Source organism: Phoca vitulina, unplaced genomic scaffold, assembly GCF_004348235.1.
Source record: "Phoca vitulina isolate PV1807 unplaced genomic scaffold, GSC_HSeal_1.0 scaffold13, whole genome shotgun sequence".
NCBI classification, from domain to species: domain Eukaryota; kingdom Metazoa; phylum Chordata; class Mammalia; order Carnivora; family Phocidae; genus Phoca; species Phoca vitulina.
Genome location: NW_022589716.1, coordinates 38,693,289 through 38,709,669, shown reverse-complemented (window position 1 = coordinate 38,709,669; position 16,381 = coordinate 38,693,289).

The window sequence follows — 16,381 nt, the reverse complement described above, 5'->3', positions numbered from 1 at the left end:
GTTCTTTTTTGAGAACAGTGGGGAATTATAGATGAATACTTTCCAGCTGAGACATAAGGTGTGCCAAATCTGTCATATAAAAATTTCTAATAGATACATTAGAAAAAGTAAAAGGAAACAGGTGAACTATTTATAATATATTTTAGTTAACCCAATATATCTCAAATGTTGCCATTTCTATGTGTGATTGATATACAGCATTACTGAGGTATTTTACATTCTTTTTTTGGTGTTATCTCTTTGAAATCTGGTATGTGCTTTACACTTGCAGTACACCTCTCTTGAGATCAAACATATTACAAATGCTTAGTAGTCATTTGTGGCCAGTGGCTATCATATTGGACAGAGCAGTTATAGAGTTTTAAGTGTGTGGGGGAGGATGACAGTATCTGATTTACTATTTAATTCACAGCAAGGACACCCAAGGGGTACTAATAGAGACCTAGCTCGTAACTAACAATCCCTCATTATCAGGTGGAAAGACTGAGGGTCTGAGAACCAATAACTACATGTCTGGTCTACTCTGTTTCAGGCAGTGCACTGGGAAGGACAAGTGATTTGCTCAAAGTCACAAAGCTAGAAAGAAGCCAAGCAAACCTTGAACCTAGATCTTTTGGCTTCATGTCATACACTTTAGGAAATCTCCAATAATCATGGCTCCCGATGACGATGCTTTTATTGTTACATTGTACCAAGTGTGGCTTGGTTGTTTTAGTATGCAAACATGAGGATTGGCTTCTATTTGGTTATGACTTTTTAGATATATTGTATTCATTAAAACACTCAACACTTAAAGAGTAGGTATATGTGAATAACCCATGAATCACCTAATATATTTTGATGTGTATTAATTGATACAAATAATCCCTGAACCATATAGTATATTTTAATATATATTAGTTGATATAAATATGCCCCAAACCACTTACATGTTTTAATTTGTATCAAGTTGGATCATCATTCATACCATGTATATAAGAATTGTTCACAACTTACATTTTTTTGGTTTCTTTCCTGTCATTCTTACAGTAACTTTAATTTTAGAATAACTATCTAATTTTCTCCAGATTTTTGGATGGCTTCCTAGATCAAGAAAGGCTTTGCCTATAAGGCCAAAACATCTGGATAAAAACAAAACTTGGTTGTTGGACCCAACCATTCTCCTGCCTGATAGCCTAGCTTTAACAGGGACGATGAAGGACATGAGGAGGCTCTATCCATTGTGAAGGAGCACTGGATCAGGAGTCCAGAGCCCTACATTTTGATCCTAGCTATGTTAAAATGTTGTGGCTGGCTATTATCTCTAAGGCCACTTGCAACTCAAATGTATTATTATTTACTAGGAGCAAGTGATCAATTTTCTCTGAGTATCAGATATATATCCTACTTGGTGCAATGGAGCTATTCTGTTCTTTGCCAGGTCAACAAGAGTATAAAGAGTTACTGCTTAGTTAAGATCCAAATCCAACTGGGATCACTCACGAGATGCCTGGCTTTATAATAAGGGCTTAGCTTGGACCAGAAGGGGAGACAGGGTTCCTTATGTTTTGGGATTATTCTGGATGTTTTCTGTGTTTCCCTCCAGATCCACTCTTTGCTCTCCTCCTCCAGTTCTGTGCCTGGTAGGCTGACACAGGACTCCCTCCCTACTTGGGCCCCTTTGCTGTCTTCCGGGGAGGAGGAGACTCTGGTAGGAGATGAGGGGTGAGTATATTTAATCTTTCCTCTTCCTCCCTCTTGGCCGGGGTTTTGGAGGTGGTAGTCATGTTCTTCTACCTCTAGCTACAGCTCCTGTGAGCCTGAGTATAGCTCTCTCTCATGGTCCCTTCAGGCCTGGGGATGGTCTCTGCTTCCTGCTGTCACTAGCCTCAGGGCTCTTCTTCTCCTCATGTGGGTCCATTGAACCCCGTTTTCTTCTTCATTGATAGTGCCTTTATTAAACTTCCTCCGGTTACCCCTTCAAGTGTTTCTAGCCAGGACCCTGACCCATACAGAAACAAAGTGTGTTTTAGAGATGATCTCAGTGTGGCCTTTGCAGGATTGTTGAGATATAGAGCACCCTGTGGGTTTCTCATGGAGTTTTTTCTGCTTTTTGCATGTGAAGTAGTTAAAATGATTTGGGGCTTGGCAATTAATTAGAATAGGAAAACCGGTTAGAGGTACTGGGAGAAACAAGACAGAAATTTGGGGACCTTCCCTAGGGCAGGTATGCTGGCTGACCATGCAGTTCTTCAGCCATTGAAAGTGACTTTAGGTATATAAATCCCTTGTGCCTCAGTCTTCTCCTTTGTCAAAATGGGGCTCACTGTGAGGAGTGAATGTGGGGTCATATGCAAAAGTTTGGCCGAAACCTGATGGCCCTTCCAAATGTTCTGTTCCCATGCCAGGGTTCCAGCTGACATGAATCTAGTCTTGCATCTTTGGGGATGAGGCTTGAATGTGAGACACTGGGGAACTTGGAGCAATTTGCTAAGGTGGACCCTCTTGAATCATTGTAATTTACTGACCTGCGTGTACTTTGCAGCCAAAATGTACCAAAATACTTGTGTTCTACATGGCCCAGTGTGAGTGAGGTGTTGCTATGGCTTACTAAAAAGAAAATATCTTGAACAGGATAAAGGGGCAATATTGCAGCTCCAAGTTCCTAGTTTAAGAATGATTTTGATCTTTGGGGGAGGGGGATCATGGGAGGGGTGGACTAGCTTGGACAGGTTGGGTGGTGGGTTGACAGTGGCCTATCCAAGAGGGGATTGTCCAGCTTCAAGGGACATGCTCAGGATAATTGGTACCAAATGCCATTTCTGAGCTACCACCAACATGACTGCCCGGCTCTTTCCAGGGGCAATTTTATTGCATCCTCCCAGCACCTTCCTGAGGCAAGTGGTCTTATTCCCATTTTACAGAATAGCAGACTGAGCCCTAGGGATGTTAAGTAATCATCCCAAGGTCACGTAGCTGGTTACAGAGCAGGAATTTGGACCCACATGTGTCAGACTCCAGAGATGGTACTGATGAGAAGTACAGGGCACCAACTAAAGCCCCAGTAATCATTTCCTTGGCATCATGTGCCAGGGCATGCTAATCACATTTAATTCCTTATAGGATAGGGTCTGGATCCCTCTGATAGAAATAAACCTCCACCCCCCTCACTACACACACACAGACACCTAACACCTGTGGTCTAATTGTAGGTGTTCTTCAACAACCTAATTATGGGGACCATTTAGGATAAAATTCTATTTTGGAATAACTTTGTATATACTAGATAATGGGGGAAAATCAGACCTGTTCAACCTATTAGGGTTAAACAGCCAGGGATTGGGGGAAGCATTGTAGCACCGCTGTTTCCCAGGAGACCGGAGATAAAAATCAATACAGTAAAAGACATCATCATCATCTTCTCTCATTATCACATTTTCCATTCTGTTAGCCATCTTGGCATTTTAATTTTCCGTAGCCTTATGAACCTGCATCACCTGGTAACATCTCCTCATGGGATATTGAAATCATGGGGAAAAAATGGTGTAGTTGCTTTTGTATATTACCTTTAGGGGCAAAGTTGACATATGTGGGTTTTGTTCAGATTAAAATGTCTGAGGTCCTATTTATGAACTTGCATCACTCATAGTTTGGAACCAGTTCTGTGGCTTGGGTTCAAGGCTAAAAGTAGGATGCATTGTGAAGGAGATGATGTCTGGCTTGATCTGCTTCCTCTCTGTTACCTGCCTTTGCTCAGTGATTAAATTGCCTGTCTGAGCATCGCATTCTGACCTACAGTCTTGTGTTTTACTTCATGCTGCAGCCTCCTTACTCCTCTTCTGCCCATCAAAATCCACCTGACCTAAGCACCTTCTCTCAGCACCCTGCCGAACCTCCCTCACTGGGGTTTGGCAGCAAACTGTTGAGAAAAGATTGAAGGTTTTGAAGTCAGACATATCTGAGTTTGGGCCCTGGTTATATTAATTATTAGCTATGTGGCCATGAGCAAATTAACTTTTCTCTTAGACTGTTTTAGCTATAAGATGGAAATGATCAGCCCTATTTGCAGAGGGTGGCACATGTGAAGCACCCAACCCATTGCTTGGCACAAAGTAATACCCATGGTTTCCTTCCTCTCACAAGATTTCTCTCCGTTTCAATGTCCCCCCAATTCTTCCTTGTTTATCACGAAGAGATTCAGAGTACCCCACTATTCCTTCCTCTAGCCTCTGGGAGATGAAACTTACATGAGACTGTTTCTGCCGACATTGTTTTACTTGCATGCTTGTGGCAGATGGTGATTAGGTGCAGGCATGGGTAAACTTCTCACATGATTAGTGGGCATCTACCCAAAGCAGACAGAGGGCCAGAACCTCAAAGGTATCCCATCCACTGCTGTGGCACCTACCCTTTGCTTGGATGCTTTCCGTGTTCAAGAACTCATTCTCTCACCAGACCGATCTAGCAGTTTTGTACATCTCTCCTTGTTAGAAGGTTCTGTGTTACTTTGCCTGACATCTGTCCTCCTAGAGCTGTCACCTGCCTGTTCTTTCCAGCCTCTGAAATCCATTTGAAGGGCTCTCCCTTTCTCACATGATGACAGTTGATCTATTAGAAAACTGTTGTTCAAATGTTCACAAGGTCTTCTCCCCTGCAGACTTTAGGTACTATTTTATCCTGCCTAAATTATATTCCATTATTCCATTCCTCTTTGTCAGCAGGCGTGCTTTCCCTTTCTCAGGAGCAGTGTTGCAACTTGTGGAGGGGTAGGAGCATCAGCTTTGAAGTCAGGCACATTTGGTTCAAATACCTCCATGGGCACCTACTGGGAACCTCAACTTACCTATCTGTAAAATGGAAGCAGTAATACCAATATCATAGTACCCCCAGGCAGATTAAATGTGCTGATGTATAGAAAGTATGCAATCTCTTGCCCAGCACGGAGAAGAGGCAGTAGCTGTATAATTATTATTTATTAATTTCCAGGAGAGTAGCCACCATGCTCGGTTTTCTTAGAAAATCTTCCTAGTGACCTTTAAGGCTTTCATCAGTCTGGAAATGGGAGCTTTCCCCACCCCCCGTTACACCAGGAAAATGGCATTAAATGAGTGTTCCATTGATTTTGTTACAATCACAAGATTCTTACGAGGAAGATAGGATAGTCAAAATACCATTCCATGGTCATTTTAAGTATGTTCATTCAAGTCAGGTTTTAATTTAAAAACATTTTGGTGGGGCGCCTGGGATAGTTAAGCGTCTGCCTTCGGCTCAGGTCATGATCCCAGGGTCCTGGGATCGAGTCCCACATTGGGCTCCCTGCTCCTTGGGAGCCTGCTTCTCCCTCTGCCTCTCTTTCTCTCTCTCTGTGTCTCTCATGAATAAATAAATAAAATCTTTAAAAAAATAAATAAATAAAAACATTTTGGATATTCTGTGGCTAAACATGTACATTCTAAGAGGTCCTTTGGGATTGCAGCAGAATGTTCAGACATTCATGGGCAGAATTCCAGTACGCTTGAAAGATGAATGTGTCCTGTGGCTGATGAACAAGGTATGAAGACACCAAATCCCCCTGACGAAGTCCAGCAATGCCTTGCCACTGATCGGCCTTTCTGGAAAGACTAGATGAGCTCACCAAGAAGAAGGGGGTGGATGGGAGATTTCAGGAAAGATTCTTAGTTATCAGAAATTAGGCATTGAAAGATCTGGGGCTTCCTGTTGATTCCCTAAGTTGTTCTCACAGCCCAAGACACATGGTTGGGCCATGATGTCATCTGACATAGATAGACACACTGAGGCCAGAAACTGTCAAGCAGATTCTGGATCATGATGGAGGGTGGGAGGGATGTGCAATTTGAGGGCCATGTGAGTATGGAATGAGTAATGTTTTCCAGTAGGGTATTATCACCCATCCTATCATTGATAGGGGTGGGGGAAGAACTGAATTCTAAGATATTCAAAGTATTATATATCCCCCTAAATACCCTGCTTTTCCAAGTTAAAATCCTGTGTTTAGTAGTCTAGTCTGTTGTCATGTTAGGACAATATTTTTATATCCAGTTGAATTTAGATGACCAATCTCAATCATTCATTCATTCGCTCATTCCTTCATTCATTAAATCACTCAGGTGGTCATTCAGTCATTTGGTCTGTGGTTCTAGCAGTTATTCAGTCTGTCACTTCATTGGTCCTTTGGATGTTCAGTCTTTCAGTCATTCAACGAATACCTATTGGACATCTTTTTCTGTACCAAGAGCTCTGCTGGGTGTGAGACATGCAGCAGTGAAAAAAGATTCACGGAATCTACTCTCCTGGGAAAAACAGATGTTAAGCAATTACAACAAAAGGTGATGAATGGGGAGCATTATGATAGGAAAAGCATGGGCCCCAAGGCAAAAGAAGTTCAGTTTGGCTGGAGATCACAGTTTTCTATTACCTAAAACGTCAGATCCCAGTGGCTTAACTTCCTGGGTGTCTAAATACATAACTCCAAACACTCATCCATTAGAAAGAATAAGCGCTGATATGCGTGGAGCTCTTGCCATGTAGCCAGCCACTGAGCTGAGTCCTTTACAAAGATGGTCACACTTAATCTTTCCTGAGTTAGGGACTCTTAAGTCTCCCCATTTCACAGATGAGGAAGTTGAGGCTCAAAAAGGATAAACAACTTGTCTGTAGTCACATAGGGTGAAGTTGCAGAGCCAGGAGTTGAACCCTGGTCTGTCTGATTCTACAGTCACAGTAATAACCATGAAAGTTTCCCCCCCAACGATGTGTCCAGGAAGTGGAAAACCTGAGAAGTCAGGGCAAAGAGAGCCTTTGGACCTTCCTAGTGTACTCCCAAAGAATCAAGAGCTCTGCAGTGAGCCTCACAGCCCATGGGAAAAAGAGCAAGAACTTGGGGTGACCAGGTCAGGGAGCATCATGGGGCAAACTATGTTCCTGCATCCCAGAAGGCATGAGAAACTTTGCGGGAAGTTATTTGTAACAGCAAAAAGAGCTTAGGCAATCCAATCCAGAAACAAATCAATCTTACTCTTGCATGTACATTTTAAATGCAGTTAGAATAATATAAAACCGAATTAGAAAGCCTAATATCCACATGATGTCTTTATTAGTGTAAAGCAATCCATTACGCACGCTCTCTTTCCTTTTCGATGATTAAAAAAATAAAGTGAGTCAGTCATTTTTGCAAAAATAGTTCCATATTTCAAAAGAAAATAGTTTTCTTAGAGAACATAGCCTTCTCTCTATTTTTTTCTCTCCTTATATCCCCTCCTCCACCTCAGTAATAAATATCTCCTGCCCAGATGTTAGATCATGTTGAGACAGTTTGGAAATCTTTGTGCTTAATTTAGACATGATTCATGTACACATTGAGTAGTACCTAAGTTTGGCCAGGAATGAGGATAGTTGCTCGTGGTGGTGGTGATTCAGGCTTGCCCGTGAGTGATCCGTCTTCTATCACTTGAGATATTACTCAATTTCTGTGATGACTCAGCTTGAATCTGTGCAACTGTGAATACAATGGTGAGCTCCCTCAGCAGCTTCCCATGGTGTCCCCCACGTGGTTGGAGATGATTCTGTGCTCAATGGCACTTGCTGAGTTGGTGCCATGTATTCTCAATGAAGGCACGAGTGCGTCAGGTTTCCATGTGTTTAGCTGTCAGTTCTGTTTGGTATTCTGCAGTTACCCTGGGTCTAGTCCATACATCATCTCCTTATTCAAAAGGATGCTTTTACCCGATGTCTTCATTACCATCAAAGAATCTCCTTTCTAGGCTCAAGAACCACGAGCCTCAGAATCCAGCTTATCTGCCTATATCCCATATTGGTATGCAATGGTAGTAACGTCCTCTTGACACCAAGCAGTACTACTCTACTTGTGTGTACCGCAACTGCCACCAGCACCACCACAACCAGCACTTCTCTTCCCACCAGGAAGCAGGATTTATTTATTTATTTATTTATTTATTTATTTATTTTAAAGATTTTATTTATTTGACAGAGCGAGATACACAGCGAGAGAGAGAACACAAGCAGGGGGGGTGGGGGAGGGAGAAGCAGGCCTCCCACAGAGCAGGAAGCCCGATGTGGGGCTCGATCCCAGGACCCTGGGATCACGACCTGAGCCGAAGGCAGACGCTTAACGACTGAGCCACCCAGGCGCCACCAGGAAGCAGGATTTAGAATGTTACAAATACTGGTTGAATTCCTTATATGCTTTATCTCAATTATTCTGCATACCAGTCACATGTAGTATATTTATTATTTATTTATTTTTAAAAATTTATTTATTTATTTGAGAGAGAGAGGGTGAGCGAGAGAGAGCACAAGCAGGGGGAAGAGCAGAGGGAGAGGGAGAAGCAGGCTCCCCATCGAGCAGGGAGCCCAATGTGGGGCTCGATCCCAGGACCCCGGGATCATGACCTGGGCTGAAGGCAGATTCTTAACTGACTGAGCCACCCAGGTGCCCCCACATATAATATTTAGATCCTGATTTTGCTTAGGAATTAAAATCAAGGCTTAAATATGTGAAATAACTCACTTATAGTCTCACTGATAGTAAATCGCAGAGGTATTATCTAAACCCAACTTATTTGACATGATGCTTTTAACCAAGATATCGGTGTTTTCTACCTTCCTGATCTTTTTCTCCATCTCATATCGTCATATCACCTCTGTGCTGTTACTTATGTAATACTGGCAGCCTGGTACTCACTACACTCTTGTGAACTAGGCTGCAAGAGGACACAAGTCGTTTGCAGCCTGCAGTACTAGTGACCTACTGATACTGGGACCACCATCTGCATCATCTGTCAGAATAAATCCCCTGAAGGAAAACAGAAATCCTGCATTAGCATGGACTCTGGAGGATGACATTCAAGCTCCCAGTCTCCTCTCTCTGGCAGACACTTTTTTTATCAGTCTCCAGGTAAGAGAGATTGCTCTTTGCTACATGACTTCTTTACCCTGCTGTACTATAATTTTGTGTTCTCTAGTGAGGACCTCAGTTCTTTCTGGGAACAGTCTTGGGCATCTCTAACATTTTGTTCACACTTTTATTTCTCTGGGTTGAACAACTCTAACCTCTGCCCACAAGGACCTGGTGGTGTATTTGGAAATTAGAAATTATCCTTGGTTGGGCGACTGCCTTCGGCTCAGGTCATGATTGTGGAGTCCCGGGATCAAGTCCTCCATCGGACTCCCTGCTAGCGGAAGGTCTGCTTCTCTCTCTGCTGCTCCCCCTGCTTGTGTGTGTGTGCTCTCTCTCTCTCTCTCTATCTCTCTGACAAATAAAATCTTTTAAAAAAAAATTATCCTATGGTTTCTAATTTCATGGGGACTCTAGAGACTGGTGACTTCCAGTGCTGCCTTTAGACGCAGGCAAGAGTGGCTCCTGTCCTGTGGATTCCACTCTGGTCCTGGTCCCCTGACCACCCATCCCTTCCAGGCTAGGCTTAGGTTCCATGGACCCCAGAATTCTCTTCTTGAATCCCATTTCTAGAACAGAGTGGAACTCAGCCCAAGGGCCATTCTCCTCTAAGAATGGACCTTGTAACAGTCTGCCCCTAGGCCCCAGGGGGAAACCAAGAGGTGGTTGTTAATGGGGTGTGGATGGAGTTTGAGTATCTGTACTTATTTGGGCAAGACCCCTTGGGGTGTGGGGCAGAGCTAGGAGTGGGAAGAGAAGGTGGAGACAGACCAGAAGCCAGAGGGCAGTCCAAGAGCTTGGAACTAAAACCCAGCCTTCTAGGTTGTTTTGAAGACATTTGTCATGGTAGGAGGATAGAACATATTTTTATTAGGCAGTGCATTAGCTTGATTTATAACTTCTGTATATTTAGACACATATCTCGTGGGCCTCCACTTCTACCCTTTTGCCCTGGCTCCTTCAAGTGTTAGGGATAGGCCTGTTAGCAACTACTAGGGCAACCAGTAGTCCCAGTGTATCTGAGACTAAGGGGTTTCCCAGGATTCAGGATTTAAAGTGCTAGTGGAAAAAGATGCAGGAAAACTGGGAGAAAGTGTGTTGATCACTCTAGACCACCCACTCCCTATAATGTGGTGACTGTTGTTGATTTATATAACTGTACAGAACTCAAACTCCTTCTTCCTGGGGCAGAAAGAACTTCGATTTACATTTTCATCATAATAGTGTGCAAGAAATTTCATTTAATGATAGACCTTCTCTCAGAGTCAGGAGATAATTAAAGGTCATTTAACCACTGGCAGGCATACTGTCTCCAGGGCAGGATGCAGCCATTAGCAGTGGCCTTTGTAAACTTGCCACTAAAATCAACAATGAGAATTCACTGACCACTAGAAGAAGAAACACCATCAAAATTGTTGCTGGAAGTCCAAATAGCTTCGTATACCTTGGACTGTCCCATTTCTTCAAGAAAGAGGAGAGAGGGGATGTTTCCATGTGGCATTATTCCTATCGCTACCCAGTTCCAACTTTCCAACTTGGCTACAACCACCTAAAACAGCTCCTTTCTAGGGAGCCTACAGGTGCCTAAGAGCTAGGGATATTTTGAGGTGTTTGGCAACCGGGAAAAGGGGAGGTAGAAGCATCTTTAGCCAAACAACCTTCTGGGCAAAATTGAGAGGTAGGTGCAGTTAATTTCTACCCACGCTGCTGTTTCTACTTTTCCCACCATTTTGTTTCCTGAGTTTTTAGGAATAAGACATTCATTCATTTATTCATCCATCCATTCATTCAGAAAATGGGGCCAAGAGTGGTAGCACTGCATGCAAAGGAAACAGCACGAGCAAAGGCTCTGTGGCAGGAACATACTTGAAGATCTGAAAGCAGACTGGAGGGGCAGGCTGGAAAAAGAGGAAAGGGGAGCAGAATAGGGTCCGAAAGTTGGGTAGGGGCCAGCTCACATGGGACTTTAGGGGCCACAGTACAGACTTTGGATTTTATCAAGTGCAGTGGATTGATGATCCCCAGAAATAGCCACATCGTCATCCGGGAACTGTCCATGTTACCTGATAGGACCAAAACGGACTTTACAGATGTGATTAAATTCGGGATCTTGAGATGGGGAGATTATCCTGGACTATCCAGGTGGGTCCTAGGTGCCATCACATGTATCCCTATCAAGAGGGAGAGTGGACAGACAGAGGAGGACAAGGCAGTGTGACCATGGAGGCAGAGGCTGGAATGATGTGGCCACAAGCCTAAGAAGCCTGGCTGCTTTGCCAAACTGGAAGAGGCAAAGAACAGATTGTCCTCCAGAGCCTCCAGGGGGAGGGTGGCCCTGCTGATTTTAACCCAGTGATACAGATTTTGAACTTCTGGTCTCCAGAACTGTGAGGTAATAAATTTTTGTTGTTTTAAGCCACCACGTTTGTGGTAATTTACAGAAGCCAAAGGAAACTGATACAGGCAGTTTTTGGCTTTAGGCTGGGATATGACTTGATGAGATTTCCATCCTTTGGTGACTGCTTTGAGAGCTAGGTGGAACAGAGATCAGAGGGGACAGAAGTAAGAATAAAGAGACTGGGAAGTTCTTGGCAGCCATGCAAACGAGACACAATGGCCCCGCGGAGGTGGAGAGAAGTAGAACATTCGAGATTTTCTTTGGAGGTAGAATGCCAGGACTTGCTGACAGATTGCCATCAGGAAAGCAGGCTTTAAAAAGTCATCAACAACTTAGTCTAAATGTAAGTAGGCCTTTTCCTCCAAGGGGAACTCATAATTTTAAAAAGAAGCACAGAGATAACCCAACAGTGGGATTTTAGGCTCTATAATACCCCAAATGGGGAGAAAGGGACTTAGTGGGTTGTGGGCTTGTGGAGTTTCCCTGCAATCCATTCTGTTATGCTGCTTTGCTGACCACCTGCTCTGTTCATAATCTGTCACGAATCCTTTTTTAGAAGTACATGGATCGCAAATCAACAGATGGTATTTTCCATGCTGTCTCAGAGGGAATTTTCTGGGTTGGGGAGGCACCTGAAAGATGCGGTTTAAATGCCCCATTGATGTCCTTATGACATTTCAAAGGTTTCCTGTACTGGTTCTCAAACTTCAGCCTGTATCTGCTTCACCTGGGGGAGTTTCTATGTCAGGCAGATTTGAGAAATGTGGCTCCAGAGATTCTGATCCTAGGTGGGGGAAGATTCTAGGATAGCGCTTCTCAGACTTTAAAGATTCTGATTTAGCAGGCCGGGGTGGAGCCTGAGATTCTGCATTTCTGATGAGCTCCCAGGTGATGTTGACACGGCTGGTCTCTGGAAAACACTTGGAATAACAAGATCCACAGAGATCATTTTCAGAGCTGTAAGCCCCCAGGTGCCAAGGATGAGCCTGATGATGAGTTTGGATGTGATAACACACGTGTCAGAAACAAAGGTAGCCCAGACACACTGCCAAGTCATCTTGGTGCAGCAGGCTCTTTTCCTCTTGAAACTGGTGACACTCTGCATTCTCTCCTGCTGAGCTCATAAATGCCTCCTTGCCAAACCCAACAGGGGCCAGCTTCCCAGACTGGGTTGCGAGGTTGAGGTTTGCCAGGCTCGCCCCTTCCGGGAATGCCATGGGCCAGACGGCTTCCGTAACGCAGCACTGTCTGTCTTGCTGGGGGCCCATGAGGGTTGGCACGCCACAATCATCGTGCTGTTTCCAACACATAGTCCCGGCCACGCTCTTCCTCCACTTCAAACCCTGCCCTGGCCCTGGTCAAGCTCACTGGCCTACCCACAAAGTTCCTCCTCCATCTCTAGCTTTTATAGTCTACAACCCACCCAGATTGAACCACCATGAGTTCCTTATTTCATAGGCTTGATTTCTCTTCCCTCCCCAGGCCTGTGTCACAGTTTAACTCAAACCATCCTCCCATGGTGGCGAAGGATACACACAGTAAAGAGAAAGAGGAACAGAATTGTGACATAAAGAGAGGCAGTGCAAACCAGTGGTTAAACACAGGTTTTAGTATAAATCCCAGCTCGGTCACACCTCAGCTGTGTGACCTTGGACAAGTCTCTGGGCCTCAGTTTTCTTCTCTTTAAAATGAGGTAAATGGGGGCACCTGGGTGGCTCAGTTAGTTAAGCGTCTGACTCTTGATTTCAGCTCAGGTCGTGATCTCAGGGTCATGAGATTGAGCCCTGCATTGGGCTCGAACCCAGTGCCGAGTCTGCTTGAGATTCTCTCTCCCTCTCCCTCTGCCCCTTTCCACCACTCCACCCTGCACTCAATACACGTGCTCTGTCTCTTTCTCAAATAAATAAATAAATCTTTAAAAAAAAATAAAATGGGATAAATAAAATCTTTCTCACAGGGCTGTCAAAAGGGCTTAATGAGCTAATGTACTTAAAAGGCTGAATTTTGTGATAGGCCATAATAAGGGTGGAGATTAGCCATTCAGAATAGCCACTGCTCTTTGTCACTCTCTTCCTTTCTAACCTTCCCTTCTGTTCCCCTTCTCTCTTTGCTTTTCCCCTTGAGATCTTGGGGCCTCCATAGAGGTACAGTTCTTGGCATTTCCTCCAGGTGAAATTCCACAGGGGTGGGAAGTATCGATTGTATTTCAGAAACTGTTTTTGGTAATTGACCAACAGGAATGGTTTGGGACTGTCCACTTAGCTACATTATCAGTGGCACTTTAAAAGGAAATGAATAGAAATGCTCATTATTCTGGCCATTAGTCCAAACTTGGAACAAACAGGAATCTCTAGGTCCAAACATTTCCCCTGTAAAGCTTTGTTTACCTTAGAGACCGAAGTCAACACAATGAGGTCGAGATATCAGCAACACGGAAATTCTTGAAGTCAAGGGCAGCAGAAGCCTTTTATGAAGCTGGTGTCCAGGGCCACAGTGAACACCTTTTTCTCTAGGCTAGGGACGGGGGGTGGGGGGGAGCATTTCAGGGTTGCCCCATCAGACTGAGATTGGTTCATTATCTTTCATAGAGTCACATGTTTCTTTGAGAATCTTATGGAAGCCGTGAACCCGTGAACCTCTTACCTCTTGAGTTATGCCGACTTCTGCCTTTAGTTTCAGAGGGTTTCTGTCCTGTCTTCCCTACCTCCCCAGCTTCAGCTTTCTGATCTGGTTCTACCATCTGGAGAATATTCCTCAGCATCCTTGCTAAGAGAGGCTTACCACAAGGTATGGATTTTTTTTTTTTAAAGATTTATTTATTTGACAGAGAGAGACACAGTGAGAGAGGGAACACAAGCAGGGGGAGTGGGAGAGGGAGAAGCAGGCTTCCCGCGGAGCAGGGAGCCCAATGCGGGGACTCGATCCCAGGACCCTGGGATCATGACCTGAGCCAAAGGCAGACGCTTAACCGACCTTAACCTTTTTTTTTTTTTTTTTTTTTTTTGAAGAGATGGGGGACTTGTTACCTCTCCAGGCTCATTCCATCCAAGTAGTGGATAGAGGCAGCTCTACAGACTACAGACTCTACCGATTTCCTTTTCTACCCTGTTCCCTTCCTCTAACCCCTGAGACTGGGACCTGTTGCAAGTCTGTCTGGTACCCTATTCACTGGTGTTCTGGTTTTTCCTTTCTTGAAGGTGCAGAGAGAAGTGCCTACTTCTACCACCCTCCCAGGTTTGGGGGCTCTTACGCGCTTGGCTACTATCCTTTTCCCTGAAAGGGAAAGACTCCAGTAGTGTTTTCTTCTCGCAGTCTCTCTATAAAGATACTAGCCTAAGACAGACCTCCTTAATCTCCTCCACCCTCTGTTTACCTTCTTATCTGAAAATATGACTGGATTTTCAGATTAGCCAAAGGAAACAGAGACTTGTTTTTACCACTGGTGACTTGCTTTTTGAGCCTGCCAGTATTTATAAGGCTTAAATGACTTCTCTGTTCCTTGTGTTGTGTGGGAGGAAAAAGAAAACTCTTACCTACTGCTGGGGGAGAGAGCAGTGTCAATAAGGTACCCCTACTTCCCTCTCTGCTGAAAGCCAGTTTTTCTTTTAAACCAAAGTCCCGGCCACATGAAATCCTTCAGGAGGACAGGGCCAGAGACCCAACTCTGAGAGTCCCTTCTGAAGGGAAGGTGGTACAAGCACAAGAACGTGCCAGCACTCTGAAGAGGTTACTCGTCAAAGAACACTGGCTGAAAATTTTGGAAGTGACAGGATCTTGTTACCTACCAGACAAGAGCTGTGCGATCTTAAAAGGCAAGACGCCCTAGAGGATGGGGAGATTGCATTGATTCACAAAATCAGTGGAACCACGAGGCAGAGGGAGTTGGAGTGAAAGGAATTTTGTTTTCTTTAGCTCCCTCTAAGCTGTTTTTGAGCCACATGTACACGTAACCACCACCTCCCAGAAGTCAAATGTTACTGTGCAGGTGCCCAGAATCTGGGCCGTGCATTCGGAATCCTCACAGCAACTCCACTGAGAAGGAATCCTTGTTGTCACCAGTGCTCTTCAGCTTCACAGAATTAAATGGACAGACAGTGACTCTGGGTTCGTGACACACGCTCAGAATCACATATTTTAATAATGCCACGAACACTAATGACCCTGGAGTTAGAACGAAAGCTCAGACATTGACACAGACTCACATCTATGCATATAGCTCCCTCTCCCATTTCATCCCTGCCACTCACCAGAGGCAACGATTGTCCTGAACCCCATCTCTACTACTCTCTGGCTTTCCTCTATATAATTGTATTGTATTTATGTGTGTTATAAAGATATATGTGTCTACTTCATTTTAGTTGTTTTCACTTTATGTAAAAGGCTACTTACCATACTTGGCACAATTTCAGTGTAATACCTTGCTGAGATCCAGCCACATTGTGCGCTTCTGTGTAGTTTATCCATAGTGATGGCTCTGGAAGATCGCACTGTGGGAATATCCCACAGTTTATTCATTCACTCTTCTACTCATGAGTTTTTGGGTGGTTGCCAGCCTTTTGCTCTTGTTAACAGTGTGGCCTTTGAACAAGCTTATGTGTCTCAGTTTTTCTGAATGGTTGCACCAGTTTGCACACTTACTGACAATGTATGAGAGAGCCTTCAGATTCTGTCCAATGCAATGTTTGGAGTGGTCAGATTTAACATTTTTTTTCCAAGCTAATAGACATAAAAAATTTGTCTCCCATTGTGGCTTCGATTTGCGTTTCCTTGATCACTAACGATATTGAACATCAATTCATATATCTTTTTTTGGCTCTGTTTCCTCTTTTGTGAATTGTTTGTTTCTTATGCCTACTTTTCCTATTGCATTGGCTGTATTTTGCTTACTAAATTTTGGGGTTTTTTTTTTCTTATGTTCTTGTTACTAATCCAAAAAAAAGAATATCTGCATTTTATCAATGGAGAAACTGGGTGTCCTAGAGAGTAAGTGATGGGCTCAAGACCATATAGCTATTCATGGTGGACTGGTTTGACCTGGTATATATTGAGGGTTCCAGGCCTACACTGTC